Source organism: Panthera tigris, chromosome C1, assembly GCF_018350195.1.
Source record: "Panthera tigris isolate Pti1 chromosome C1, P.tigris_Pti1_mat1.1, whole genome shotgun sequence".
NCBI classification, from domain to species: Eukaryota; Metazoa; Chordata; class Mammalia; order Carnivora; family Felidae; genus Panthera; species Panthera tigris.
The window spans coordinates 201,529,900-201,539,906 of record NC_056667.1 but is presented as its reverse complement, the minus strand read 5'-3'; the positions used below and the strand labels follow the sequence as shown (position 1 = coordinate 201,539,906).

General features: G+C 50.2%; 1 pseudogene; it reads right to left on the bottom strand.

The window, feature by feature from the left end:
• Nucleotides 1-6,964: 6,964 nt before the first annotated feature.
• On the bottom strand, nucleotides 6,965-9,717 carry LOC102965208 (annotated as a pseudogene).
• Nucleotides 9,718-10,007: the final 290 nt, after the last annotated feature.

The following is a 10,007-nucleotide window of genomic DNA, read 5'->3' as shown; positions in this document are numbered from 1 at the left end:
TCCCGCCCCAGGTCCTGAAAACAGGCTGCCCCACCTACTTCTCTGAGTAGGTCAGACCTGCCTGTCAGCATCTCGTGACATCCTTCATCACACTCGTCAGAGATACAAGTCAGCACTTACTTGTTTGATTTTTTGATTGACATTTCACCTCCCCCACTAGCATGTAAATTCCACGGGACAGAAATTGTGTCTTTTTTTGCACTAGAGTACGGGAGCAGTAGTGGGGTTCAAAAATATTCTTTGCATAGTTAAATAACGAACAGATTGGAATCTCTTGTTGACAGTTTTGACACATTTGGGGGAGTTGGGGTTAAAAGGTAAAAGGAAAACAAATTTTTAAAAAAAGGAAAAGGAAATTCTGCAGGCTCAAAATTTGTTTTTTGTTTTTTGGGGTTTTTTTGTTTTTTGTTTTTTTTGGTTTTGTTTTTGGCTTTGTTTTGTTTTGTTTTGTTTTGTTTTGTTTTCTCCTAGAGTGATCTCATGTAGACCTTGTCAATGATTCCTGGGTTGAGGACTCACTGGAGAGTTAGAGAACTTTCCAGAATTGGCTGCTACTTGATATCCAGGCCAATGCACAAGTGTTAACTGAACATCTTCTACATAGTAGATGCGGCCAGGCTGTAAAAAGAAGAATATGGCCCAATACCTGGCTTCACAGAGCTCCAACATGATGAGATAACCAGCCCAGCAATAAAGCCCACCAGGAAACCTCAAGGTCTTAAAAACAGACAGAACTGGGTTTGCAACCTGGCACTTTTGTGTGGCTTGGCAAAACCTCTGAGGACTCAGATTTTCCTACCTGAGTACAGGTAACGCCTAGGGCTGTTTGTTAGTCAGATGAGGTGTGGTGCATAGTATCCCTAGGTCTTAGTACATATCCTCTCTGGCATCATGATTGGCCCAAGCAGTAAGGCTTATGTGAGTTCAGAAGAGTGTTTTCGGCTGGGTGACCTAGAAATGCTTCACTGAAGAGAAAGGCTTGAGCCAGACATGAGAGAAGGTGGTGTGCATTTGTCTACTTTCCCTGGCTGCCCACAGTCTGACCCTTCTGCCTGCATTTGGGAAAGTCCCATTGTTGTAGGCCTGGATGGGAGGCAGGCCACCACCTGTCACAAAGCCCTGATACTTGCTCTCCCAGACTTCTCGGCTCCAAGGGTACAAGCAAAAGACATAAGCCCTGCCAATTGAAAGCTCCAACTGGGACTTTGAATGTGGAGCAAGTCACAGAGAGGCAGGGGCAGTTGAGAATTCATTTCCGTAGTGATTGTGACAGCGGAGCCAGCAGCGGCCTCTAGTGTCTGGAGGAGGAAATGTCAGTCTCAGTGCCTGGGTGAGAGGGAGCCTCGCTGCAGCCCCTGTTCTGTAGGGAACAGGGGTCTTTTAGGCAGGCTGTCCTGTGCCATGACCTTGACTATGGTGCTAGCTGCTCAGCTTCCCTTGGTGCCTACCTGTTTGTGGAGTCTCATCTGGTAGCCCTAGTATTAACTTTGTGTGCTACCCAGCATCTCTCCATTTTATGTTTGTGGGAGGGAAGCAGGGAGGAGTCTTTTTTCTTGTTTTTAATTTGCCAGAGCTAATTTCTGCTGTTTACAAGGAGAGCCCTGACTGACCTTAGTTAGTATAGGTGGAAGGAATCACTCCAAAATCTTCCATCCAAATCTTTCTTCTTACTTCTCTTATCTCAGCAGACATTTGTCTAGCACCTACTGCATATGTGATATTATATTAAGAATTAGGAATACAAAGGGGTTTGAGCTGCAGTCCTTATACTCGAGATAAAAATCCAGTTGGGACATTGACAAATGGTAGCTGAGGGAAATTATGTTGAACACATCTAGCAAACAAAGGGTTAATTTCCTTTGTTCACAGAGAAAAGACAATGCAGTTTTTTAAATGGGCAAAAGGCACAGATAAGACAGATCACAGAAGAGAAAATATTGACTTTTAAACATATGAAAAGGTGCTCAATCTCATTCATAACAAGAGAATTATAAAGGAAAGCTGCAATAAAATACTTTGTTTCACTTATCAGATGATTGACAAAGGTCAAAAAGTTGTACATTGTATGGGCAAGGCTGTGGGCATAGGCATGCGAGTACAATGGTAGTGGGAGAGCAATATAGCACATATCAGAGTTAAAGGTGAATAGCTTTTGACCCAGCAATTCTGATTCTAAGAACTTATGGTTGTACATATGTGCAAAGAAGTATGTACAAGAGTTCCAGCATTTGTTTCCAAATCAAAGGACTGGAAACAACCTAAATGCTCATTCATAGCAGACTGGTTAAATAAGCAACGGTGGGGCACCTGGGTGGCTCAGCCGGTTAGGTGTCCGACTTTGGCTCAGGTTATGATCTCATGGTTCACGGGTTCAAGCCCCGCGTCGGGCTCTGTGCTGACAGCTCAGAGCCTGGAGCCTGCTTCGGATTCTGTGTCTCCCTCTCTCTCTGCCCCTCCCCTTGCTTGCACTCTGTCTCTCCCTCTGTCTCAAAAATAAATAAACATTAAAAATAATAATAATAAAAATAAACAATGGTACACTATACAGTGGATACTATGTTGTTACCAAAAAGAGTGAGGCATATCTGTATGTACTGAAATGGACCATCTTCCAGGTTTTTTGTTAAATGAAAAAACAAGGGTAAAACAAAGCGTGTCTAAGTGTGCGTACATTAGTCCCCCTTGTCCACGGTTTCACTTTCTGTGGTTTCAGTTACCCACGGTCAACTGCAGTCTGGAAGCAGATGATCCTCCTGATACATCATCAGAAGTCAAAATTAGCCTAACACTACATTATAATACCTACGCTATTCACCTCACTTTATCTCATCCTGTAGGCATTTTATCATCTCACATCATCACAAGGAGGCTAAGTACAAGATATTTTGAAAGAGACCATATTCACATAACTTTCATTAGAGTATATTGTTATACGTGTTTTATTTTATTATTATTTTTAATCTCTTACTGTGCCTAATTTCTAAATTAAACTTTATCATAAGGATGCATCTAGAGCAAAAGACATAATATATATGGGGTCTGGTACTATCCATGGTTTCAGGCATCCGTTGGGGTCTTAAGCATGTCCCCCATGGATAAAGGGGGGCTACTATATACACATTAATAGGGGTGACTGGGTGGCTCAATCCGTTGAGTGTCCGACTTTGGCTAAGTCATGACCTCATGGTTCCTGGGTTCAAGCCTTGCATAGGGCTCTGTGCTGACAGCTCGGAGCCTGGAGCCTGCTTCAGATTCTGTGTCTCCCTCTCTCTCTGCCCTCCCCCACTCACTCTGACTCTCTCTCTCAAAAATAAATAAACATGAAAAACAATATATATATATATATATATATATATATATATATATATGTAGATGTCTCTGGAAGGAAACACTAACAAAAAAGTTAATAGCAGAGGCTGTGAAGAGGGAAACAAAAGAAGAGGACTTATTTCCACTTAGAGACTTATTCTTGCTGTTTGGTTTATTATTATTTTTTAAATGTTTATTCTTGAAGGAGAGAGAGAGAGAGAGACAGAGCACAAGCAGGGGAGGGGCCACCCAGGTGCCCCTATTGTTGCTGTTTGTAAATCTTTTTTGAACCTTTTCAATTTAGAAGCATGTTCACATAATAACCGTTCAAATATACACATATTTTTTTTTTTAATCTAGGAGAAGTAGGATATTGGCAAGAAGCTGGGTGCCACCATACAAGGCAGTCCATGCCAAGTGCCAGATGAGTGATAGAGACAGACAGTAGGTGCTGGGAGAATCTGGAGAAGGGGGAGCTTCCCAGGGCTGGCTGGTTCTGGGTGACCGTGACCTAAGCTGGAAGGAATGGCAACACAGAGACAAGCAGGGGGAGGTGGTGGCGTTCCAAAAGGAGGGGATGGTGAGAAAGCAGCTTTGGAGGCAGGCATATTCCTGACACACCAGAGATGAAGGAATAAATGCATTGGGTGGAATTCAAGTTGGGAATCTGTCTTTGTGTCTGCCTGCAGGAGGTAATTGCACCCTGCCTTTAGAAGCATCAGGGATGAAAGCATTCCCTGTACTGAGGGAGTCCCCAGGAGCCTGGGTGGCGCTCCCAGCTGCCCCATGGAGGTCTGGGTTGCCACCTCCCTGCACCCACGCCCAGTCCAACCTAGGCCTGTCAGTGCCTGCTAGCAGAGTTACTAGCTGGGAGGCCTTGCAGGGTTTGAGAGGAGACGGCCACACAGCTGCCCAGGGCGGGCAGGCTGCTACAGCAGACAAGAGGGGCGCCTGGCCCCTTCTCTGGATGCCCAGCAATCCTGGCTGGTGAACACCTCACATCCTTCTGGCCTCTCCCAAGCCCTCACCTCACACCCTACGAAATGTTGGAAGCAGGAGCCCTTTCCAGATGGCATTGACAGCCTCCAAACCTGGCTCCGAAGTTGCTTCTGCCCTTGTTCAGCCCCAGAAGCTGTGTCTCTGCCACCCCCCTCCATGCCCTCCACCACAGCGCCTGGGCAAGGGAGTATCAAGCGTCACCCCCTCCTTGCCTTTGAGGTGCCTGAGTCACTGTCTGGGCATTAGAGGCCTGGCAGGCCCAGAAGAGGTGGCTTCTGGGGAGGTGCCTGGAACTCCTGTGGAGAGGAGCAGGGAGGGCACCCGAGGAAGGAGAGGACAGCAGCATAAGCTTCTGTCCAGGCTGACCTGGATTCGAATCCCAACTCCTCCATTTACAGCTGAGTACCCTCGGGCAGGTCCCATAACCTCTCTGAGCCTTAGTCTCCACATCTGTAAGACAGGCATTCACTTAGCAAGTCAATTCAACACATATGTCACCTAATATGTCCACCCAGAAATATTCTGGGTGCTGAGAATAGAACAAGCCTTGTTCTCATGAAGCGTCCAGTCCAGTGTATATAACTGTATTTACCTCAGTATTAAACAAGGTGATATGGGTACGGGGCCTGGTACATGGTAGGTGCTCGATCAATGACAAATATTTCTTGGGATTTGAAGGGCTCCCGAAATAACCCCTCTTCTCTTCCCAGGTTTGAAACCAGCTGAGAGAAGGAAAGACACGGGAGTCAGGTAGAGATTTGAAGTCAGCCCTTTGAGGGAAAAAAGTGGACTTAAAGAAAAAGAAAAAGAAAGTGGATTTGAGGGTATAGCTGAGCTACTCAGCCAAAATGGGCTTCTAAATGCTCCCACTGAATTAAATTACTCCCACCACGACTAACACACACACACACACACACACACACACACACACCTTTAGGCCTCTTTCTTCCCAGGACAGAGCTGCCCCTATATGCTTAAATCCTCAGAGAGGAATTGAGAATACATGCTCTCCCTGGGCAAATCATCGTAAAATGGAAGGAAAACACTGCTGCCCTGGGCATGCCCCTTGGCTTCTCTAAACTCCTCCCCACCCTGTTGCTTTCACTCCATCCTCCACTCACTACAGAGTAGTCATCGGGACAAGAGTGACAAGGACAGGTGAGGGGTGCCAGGAGTCACTCCATTTTAATCCACCACAGGCCCTGAATGCTGGACCTGGGGTGGGTATGGGCATGGTTTGCCTGTTTTCTCTAAAACGCACTTCCCCCACCTTCCCGGCCCTCCTCTGTACCTCACAGGCTGCACCCCCTTGGACCCAGGCCCCCTTGCCAACTAGCTCCTGTCTAGTTTCAGACAGGGGGAGATTTCTAGCCAGAAATTGAGGGCGGGAGGAAGGAAAAGCCAGGGTATTTCTCCCCCTCTCTCTAAATCAGGGGGCACCCCAGGCAGTGGTTGTGTCTCCTCCATGGCTCTGGTCCAAATGTCCCTCCCTCCTTGGTCCCTCCTGCCACCTCTGGGCAGCCCTGCCGTGGCTCTAGCTCCCACCTGGCATCCCAGCTCCAAGGCTCTGACACCATCATCTCATCCCTTGGCTCCTCCAGCCCTAGGATTGCTAGCAGTTTCCTGGGGCTACTGATCTTTCAGTTGCCTTCCCAGCATCCAATCCTGGGAAAGGGAGGCTGCAGGAAGGACAGAGCTGAGGCCAACGCTAAGCAGTGAATCTCTTGGGGGTGGGGGTGGGGATGGGGGGTGGGGATTGCCCTAGTTTCAATCCCTCCAATGGTTCAATCATTCCTCTAGCCCAGCAGAGGCTACAGAAAATCCATATATAAAGATTTTACAGCCAGCCATCTGGTTGGAAGTGCGGGCTTGCCTAGCACGAGGCATGGGATTGAAATAAAGGTCACTTGTCATTATCAAAAAGTGGTGAGTATTGACGGAGATTACAGGGAGGTCAGCCCCCCCGCCCCCCGCCAACACACACACACACACACACACACACACACACACACACACAATCATTTCCCCACTGTTGCTGCCACCATGCCACTGTTCGTCCCTAATGCCACCTTCTGGATCTTCTGGACCCAAACCTCCTGCCTGAAAGAGACAAACCTTCAATCTGCAGGGAGGCCTAGTGAGCCCCAGCTGTGTCAGACTCCTCCAAGTCACCACTTCGGACCCTCCTGGTCTCACCAGGCTCTGGTTGCAGCCCTGTGTGCCTGGGACCAACTTCAATTACCTCCTGACCAGGGTTTCCCTGGTGACGCTACAGACCAAGTGTGTGCAACCTCACAAGTGCAGGGGAGTTCATGCCTGATGGGGTGGAGGCTTGACCAATGGAGGAAGGGAGCAGGTGCATGAATTTCCCCACCCACACCCCCTCTCCTGCCCCCCCCACCCACCCAAGGAATGATTCTGAGATGCCATTTATTCGGCTGCATCTTCTCTAGGATGAATTCTGCCTCCTTCTCTGCTTTACTCTCCTTGGCCCCCAATCTGCTTCCTGGAATTGCCTCTTTAATAAAATCTGGAACCAGGTCTGCTTTCTGGGGAACCCAGGCAGAGATCCCAGCCTTCTTACCTCTCTCTTTTTTCCCCGAGAGAAAAAAGACCCTCGTGCGACAGTAAGCCCACGGTCCTTTAATTACGGCAGACACACAGGAATCCCCTAATATTCACGCCCCTCCTCTTCCCCTCCCTCCCCTTCCACACTATCATGCCCACCTCCTCGTAATCCTTCTCCAGGGCAGCCATATCCTCCCGGGCCTCAGAGAACTCCCCCTCCTCCATGCCCTCGCCCACGTACCAGTGCACAAAGGCCCTCTTGGCATACATCAGGTCGAACTTGTGGTCCAGGCGGGCCCAGGCCTCCGCGATGGCGGTCGTGTTGCTCAGCATGCACACGGCGCGCTGCACCTTGGCCAGGTCACCCCCGGGCACCACGGTGGGTGGCTGGTAGTTGATACCAACCTTGAAGCCCGTGGGGCACCAGTCCACGAACTGAATGCTGCGCTTGGTCTTGATGGCGGCGATGGCGGCGTTGACGTCCTTGGGCACCACGTCTCCGCGGTACAGCAGGCAGCAGGCCATGTACTTGCCGTGACGGGGATCGCACTTCACCATCTGGTTGGCAGGCTCGAAGCAGGCATTGGTGATCTCTGCCACGGACAGCTGCTCGTGGTAGGCCTTCTCTGCAGAGATGACCGGCGCATAGGTGGCCAGGGGGAAGTGGATGCGAGGGTAGGGCACCAGGTTGGTCTGGAACTCCGTCAGGTCCACGTTGAGGGCCCCGTCGAAGCGCAGGGAAGCCGTGATGGACGAGACGATCTGGCTGATGAGCCGGTTGAGGTTGGTGTAGGTGGGGCGCTCGATGTCCAGGTTGCGGCGGCAGATGTCATAGATGGCCTCGTTGTCCACCATGAAGGCACAGTCCGAGTGCTCCAGGGTGGTGTGGGTGGTCAGGATGGAGTTGTAGGGCTCCACCACGGCCGTGGACACCTGGGGGGCGGGGTAGATGGAGAACTCCAGCTTGGATTTCTTGCCGTAGTCAACCGAGAGCCGCTCCATCAGGAGTGAGGTGAAGCCCGAGCCGGTGCCCCCTCCGAAGCTGTGGAACACCAGGAAGCCCTGAAGTCCTGTGCACTGGTCAGACTGAAAGGGCAAGGGGAAGAGAAATGTGGGCCAGGAAGCTGATGGAAAGGAAAGAGCCAAGTCATTGCCGTTTCAAATTCCCCCCCCAAATGCATTAAATCCTTGGAAGATTTTTCCAAATGCACAAAATAGATCCTCATAGGGAAGGCCCCCTCTCTCTCTTGTTCTTTCTTTCTACAACCTCCCAAGGTGCCCGCACACAGCTCTCTTGAATCTCATGACATAGTCACTTTTGTGATCATAACTTGCCAACCCCGCCCAGCTTCATACCTGTTTACCCCTGACTTAATTTCACATGTTTCTGGAGGGCTTCCTGACTGAGATCAATAATCTAGGAACCCGATCCCCATCCTCTGTGGAGGCCAAAGTCATTCTCAGAGCCTTGGGCCAAGATTATTTGGATCCCTGTTTTTCACAGGGCCTTCTGCCCACATCCCTGCCATACAAGGTGATATTCTGGGAATGCCCGTGGACCTCCATAGCTTGGCCAGGCAGCCCGTGGACATGTTTGCCTTTGCCCAGCCTGGACCAGTTGCCATAGGAGGTAAAGAGGACATCTGGCTTTAGTCTGGAGCCTACACCCTGTTTCCCCTGATCAGAGTGGAATGCCCCTCCTCACTGGTCCTGATCCTGCATCTTTAAAACTCATGGAGGAAGCTCTCTCAAGGGCTGAAGCTCCTCTTCCTGTCTGGTGTTCAGATCCCTTCACTACAGAAATCCAGCCCTAAGCCCTTCACTCACTGGCTTCCGAATTCGGTCCGGTACCAGGTCAATGAGCTCTTTTCCAGTGGTGTTAGTGACCTCGGGCATAGCTATTGGCAGCGTCTTCCGTGCCGGTGATGAGCTTCTCTGGATGGAAGAGCTGGCGGTATGTGCCCATCTGAACCTCGTCTGTAATGGGCAGAGTTTTAGACACCCCTCCTTCCCTTGCAGCCTGGCTCCCCAAAGTTCCCCGAAGGGGCCGGGTCACTAGGCCCCAAGGCCTACCCTAGAGGAGCCCCATTCAGGCTGCTGCTATTGCCCTTGACTTTTAGTATTCCTCAATAAAAAGGAAAGGGGGGGCGCCTGGGTGGCGCAGTCGGTTAAGCGTCCGACTTCAGCCAGGTCACGATCTCGCGCTCCGTGAGTTCGAGCCCCGCGTCAGGCTCTGGGCTGATGGCTCGGAGCCTGGAGCCTGTTTCCGATTCTGTGTCTCCCTCTCTCTCTGCCCCTCCCCCGTTCATGCTCTGTCTCTCTCTGTCCCAAAAATAAATAAAAAACGTTGAAAAAAAAAATTTAAAAAAAAATAAAAAGGAAAGGGATGTGAGGGATGTGGAGCGACCTTGAGACTCTGGAGCTGAGTGGCAGCAGATCTGTAGTTTAATTGGCTGCTGCAGCTGGGAACTACAAATTCTAGTGCTCCAGTTTTGGAGGACTCGCTGTGGTACCCAGGACAAGGTGACATATGTGGCAGGGACTGATCCTCACTCACCAATCACACTGGGCTCCAGATCCACGAACACTTCCCTGGGGCACGTGCTTTCCAGCCCCAGTTTCACTAAAGAAGGCGTTGAAGGAGTCAGCCCTTCCACCGATGGTCTTGTCACTGGGCGTCTGCCCATCTGGTTGGATCCCATGCTCCAGGCAGTAGAGCTCCCAGCAGGCATTGCCAATCTGCACGCCAGCCTGCCCCCACATGGACTGAAATGCACTCACGCTGAACGGGCAAAGGGCAGAGAACACTCTTAGCAGAGAGAAACCTGCCATGCCTGGATACAGTTCCCACCTGCAATCCTTTCTTGAGTGGTTCTCTGGCTGAGAACAAAGGTTCCTGGACTCTGCTCTCCTTGCCCCACCTCCCGTGTCTAAGCCTTTACTGATGGCTTTGAGGATCAACAGGCAGTGGCTCAGGGGGCTGGGGGCCAAAACCCACAAAGGAAGCAGACGTGGGCAGTTCCAAGATTATATAGTCTTTCTTGCTCAGTGACTAAGCATCGTGAGGAGTGTTGAGGGGGGTCAGATGAGTCTGGCAGAGCATGATAGTCAATCCACCCATGCTCGGAAAG